The sequence below is a fragment of the Oncorhynchus keta genome, unplaced genomic scaffold (genome assembly GCF_023373465.1).
Source record: "Oncorhynchus keta strain PuntledgeMale-10-30-2019 unplaced genomic scaffold, Oket_V2 Un_contig_20863_pilon_pilon, whole genome shotgun sequence".
NCBI classification, from domain to species: domain Eukaryota; kingdom Metazoa; phylum Chordata; class Actinopteri; order Salmoniformes; family Salmonidae; genus Oncorhynchus; species Oncorhynchus keta.
Window position 1 is genome coordinate 10001 of NW_026282211.1, and position 4911 is coordinate 14911.

A 4911-nucleotide genomic window follows, 5' to 3' on the forward strand; every position below is an offset into this window, starting at 1 on the left:
AGGTGTTGAGAGGAGAGGGACAGACAGAGGGGAGAGTGACAGACAGATAGGAGAGAGAGGGGCAGGGAGAGTGGCAGACAGATAGGAGAGAGAGAGGGAGGCGGGGAGAGGAGAGGGACAGACAGAGGAGAGAGGGAGAGAGTCAGAAGAACAGATAGTCAAAAGGAGAGACAGACAGACAGTCAAGGTAGACCTAGTGGAGAGAGGGAGAGACAGACTGACAGGTCTGGCTAGGTATGAGCAGTCAGTAGGTGGTCTGGCTAGGGATGAGCAGTCAGTCGGTGGTCTGGCTGGGTATGAGCAGTCAGTCGGTGGTCTGGCTGGTTATGAGCATTCAGTCGGTGGTCTGGCTGGGTATGAGCAGTCAGTAGGTGGTCTGGCTGGGTATGAGCAGTCAGTAGGTGGTCTGGCTGGGTATGAGCAGTCACTAGGTGGTCTGGCTGGGTATGAGCAGTCAGTCGGTGGTCTGGCTGGGTATGAGCAGTCAGTTGGTGGTCTGGCTGGGTATGAGCAGTCAGTCAGTGAGCAGTCAGTCGGTGGTCTGGCTGGGTATGAGCAGTCAGTCGGTGGTCTGGCTGGGTATGAGCATTCAGTTGGTGGACTGGCTGGGTATGAGCAGTCAGTAGGTGGTCTGGCTGGGTATGAGCAGTCAGTAGGTGGTCTGGCTGGGTATGAGCAGTCACTAGGTGGTCTGGCTGGGTATGAGCAGTCAGTCGGTGGTCTGGCTGGGTATGAGCAGTCAGTCGGTGGTCTGGCTGGGTATGAGCAGTCAGTAGGTGGTCTGGCTGGGTATGAGCAGTCAGTAGGTGGTCTGGCTGGGTATGAGCAGTCAGTAGGTGGTCTGGCTGGGTATGAGCAGTCAGTAGGTGGTCTGGCTGGGTATGAGCAGTCAGTAGGTGGTCTGGCTGGGTATGAGCAGTCAGTCGGTGGTCTGGCTGGGTATGAGCAGTCAGTTGGTGGTCTGGCTGGGTAAGAGCAGTCAGTAGGTGGTCTGGCTGGGTATGAGCAGTCAGTCGGTGGTCTGGCTGGGTATGAGCAGTCAGTAGGTGGTCTGGCTGGGTATGAGCAGTCAGTAGGTGGTCTGGCTGGGTATGAGCAGTCAGTCGGTGGTCTGGCTGGGTATGAGCAGTCAGTAGGTGGTCTGGCTGGGTATGAGCAGTCAGTAGGTGGTCTGGCTGGGTATGAGCAGTCAGTAGGTGGTCTGGCTGGGTATGAGCAGTCAGTAGGTGGGTCTGGCTGGGTATGAGCAGTCAGTCGGTGTTCTGGCTGGGTATGAGCAGTCAGTCTTGTCTGGCTGGGTATGAGCAGTCAGTAGGTGGTCTGGCTGGGTATGAGCAGTCAGTTGGTGGTCTGGCTGGGTATGAGCATTCAGTTGGTGGTCTGGCTGGGTATGAGCAGTCAGTAGGTGGTCTGGCTGGGTATGAGCAGTCAGTAGGTGGTCTGGCTGGGTATGAGCAGTCACTAGGTGGTCTGGCTGGGTATGAGCAGTCAGTCGGTGGTCTGGCTGGGTATGAGCAGTCAGTTGGTGGCTTGGTATGAGCAGTCAGTAGGTGGTCTGGCTAGGTATGAGCAGTCAGTAGGTGGTCTGGCTTGGTATGAGCAGTCAGTCGGTGGTCTGGCTGGGTATGAGCAGTCAGTAGGTGGTCTGGCTGGGTATGAGCAGTCAGTAGGTGGTCTGGCTGGGTATGAGCAGTCAGTCGGTGGTCTGGCTGGGTATGAGCAGTCAGTTGGTGGTCTGGCTGGGTAAGAGCAGTCAGTAGGTGGTCTGGCTGGGTATGAGCAGTCAGTCAGTGGCTTGGTATGAGCAGTCAGTAGGTGGTCTGGCTAGGTATGAGCAGTCAGTAGGTGGTCTGGCTTGGTATGAGCAGTCAGTCGGTGGTCTGGCTGGGTATGAGCAGTCAGTAGGTGGTCTGGCTGGGTATGAGCAGTCAGTGGTGGTCTGGCTGGGTATGAGCAGTCAGTCAGTTCTGGCTGGGTATGAGCAGTCAGTCTGTGGGTCTGGCTGGGTATGAGCAGTCAGTCGGTGTTCTGGCTGGGTATGAGCAGTCAGTCTGTGGTCTGGCTGGGTATGAGCAGTCAGTAGGTGGTCTGGCTGGGTATGAGCAGTCAGTTGGTGGTCTGGCTGGGTATGAGCAGTCAGTCAGTGGCTTGGTATGAGCAGTCAGTAGGTGGTCTGGCTGGGTATGAGCAGTCAGTCAGTGGCTTGGTATGAGCAGTCAGTAGGTGGTCTGGCTGGGTATGAGCAGTCAGTCGGTGGTTTGGCTGGGTATGAGCAGTCAGTCGGTGGTCTGGCTGGGTATGAGCAGTCAGTCGGTGTTCTGGCTGGGTGTGAGCAGTCAGTCGGTGGTCTGGCTGGGTATGAGCAGTCAGTCAGTGGCTTGGTATGAGCAGTCAGTAGGTGGTCTGGCTAGGTATGAGCAGTCAGTCGGTGGTCTGGCTGGGTATGAGCAGTCAGTAGGTGGTCTGGCTGGGTATGAGCAGTCAGTAGGTGGTCTGGCTGGGTATGAGCAGTCAGTAGGTGGTCTTGCTGGGTATGAGCAGTCAGTCGGTGTTCTGGCTGGGTATGAGCAGTCAGTCTGTGGTCTGGCTGGGTATGAGCAGTCAGTCGGTGTTCTGGCTGGGTATGAGCAGTCAGTCTGTGGTCTGGCTGGGTATGAGCAGTCAGTAGGTGGTCTGGCTGGGTATGAGCAGTCAGTCGGTGGTCTGGCTGGGTATGAGCAGTCAGTTGGTGGTCTGGCTGGGTATGAGCAGTCAGTCAGTGGCTTGGTATGAGCAGTCAGTAGGTGGTCTGGCTGGGTATGAGCAGTCAGTCAGTGGCTTGGTATGAGCAGTCAGTCAGTGGCTGGGTATGAGCAGTCAGTCGGTGGTCTGGCTGGGTATGAGCAGTCAGTCGGTGGTCTGGCTGGGTATGAGCAGTCAGTCGGTGTTCTGGCTGGGTATGAGCAGTCAGTCGGTGGTCTGGCTGGGTATGAGCAGTCAGTCGGTGTAGTAGAGAAGCCTCTTCTGTTTGGTGGTGGACTAATGAAACCAGTTGAGTGTCTTATTGACTCTGTGTGGACTGTGGAATGTTGCCTTGTTCAGTTGCAGTGATCTAATGTGTTGTTCTTCTCTTCTCCTTCCCCCTTCTGCTGTGACCTCCGGACCTCCTGTGGTGCATTCTGGGTAATAGGTAAGCCCCAAGATGCTTTTCACCTTTTATTTTCTGTCCCTGCATTTCGTTGTTCTTTTCTAGGATTTCTTGCATCGTGGACTGTTTCATTATAAAGCCTGGTTCGTCGCGCCTACGAAGGGGCGCAGCGGTCTAAGGCACTGCATCGTCACTACAGACCCGTGTTCGATCGCAGGTGGCGTCACAACCGGCTGTGACCTGGAGTCTCATAGGGCGGCGCACAATTGCCCCAGCGTCGTCCGAGTTAGGGGAGTATTTGGCCCAGCGTCGTCCGAGTTAGGGGAGTGTTTGGCCCAGCGTCGTCCGAGTTAGGGGAGTATTTGGCCCAGCGTCGTCCGAGTTAGGGGAGTGTTTGGCCCAGCGTCGTCCGAGTTAGGGGAGTGTTTGGCCCAGCGTCGTCCGAGTTAGGGGAGTGTTTGGCCCAGCGTCGTCCGAGTTAGGGGAGTGTTTGGCCCAGCGTCGTCCGAGTTAGGGGAGTGTTTGGCCCAGCGTCGTCCGAGTTAGGGGAGTGTTTGGCCCAGCGTCGTCCGAGTTAGGGGAGTGTTTGGCCCAGCGTCGTCCGGGTTAGGGGAGTGTTTGGCCCAGCGTCGTCCGAGTTAGGGGAGTGTTTGGCCCAGCGTCGTCCGAGTTAGGGGAGTGTTTGGCCCAGCGTCGTCCGAGTTAGGGGAGTGTTTGGCCCAGCGTCGTCCGGGTTAGGGGAGTGTTTGGCCCAGCGTCGTCCGAGTTAGGGGAGTGTTTGGCCCAGCGTCGTCCGAGTTAGGGGAGTGTTTGGCCCAGCGTCGTCCGAGTTAGGGGAGTGTTTGGCCCAGCGTCGTCCGAGTTAGGGGAGTGTTTGGCCCAGCGTCGTCCGAGTTAGGGGAGTGTTTGGCCCAGCGTCGTCCGAGTTAGGGGAGTGTTTGGCCCAGCGTCGTCCGAGTTAGGGGAGTGTTTGGCCCAGCGTCGTCCGAGTTAGGGGAGTATTTGGGGCGGGGGGGGCTTTACTTGGCTCATGGCGTTCTAGCGACTCCTTGTGGCGGGCCGGGCTCCTGCAGGCTGACTCCGGTCGTCAGTTTAACGCTGTTTCCTCTGACACATTGGTGCAGTTGGCTTCCGGGTTAAGCGGGTGTTAAAGGAGCTTGGTTTGAGGGAGGGGTCATGTTTCAGAGGCTCCGCCTCCTCCTCTCCAGAGCCACCTGGGGAGATGCAGTGATGAAACAACATTTAAAATGGGATATCCTGAAATTGTGTAGGAAATGAAAGACTGTCTCATCAGCCTTGGGAGGATGAGGATTCACCGCTGTGTCCCGACCCTCCGGTTGGTCAGCAGAGGGTTGACTGAACGACTACGGTATGTTTACAGTGGATAGATTCTCCCAGCGTGTGTTGTGACGTTGTCGTGGTGACGTAGTTGCGGTCTAACGGTTCTACCGCTGTGCGTCTCAAAGCAGTGCGTGTCGGGGTTTTGGTGGTGTGTGTCGGGGTTTTGGTGGTGTGTGTCTGGGTTTTGGTGGTGTGTGTGTCGGGGTTTTGGTGGTGTGTGTGTGTGTGTGTCGGGGTTTTGGTGGTGTGTGTGTGTGTGTGTGTGTGTTTCGGGGTTTGGTGGTGTGTGTGTGTGTGTGTGTGTGTTTCGGGGTTTTGGTGGTGTGTGTGTGTGTGTGTCTGGGTTTTGGTGGTGTGTGTGTGTGTATGTGTGTGTGTGTCTGGGTTTTGGTGTGTGTGTGTGTGTGTGTGGGGTTTTGGGGGTGTGTGTGTGTCGGGGTTTT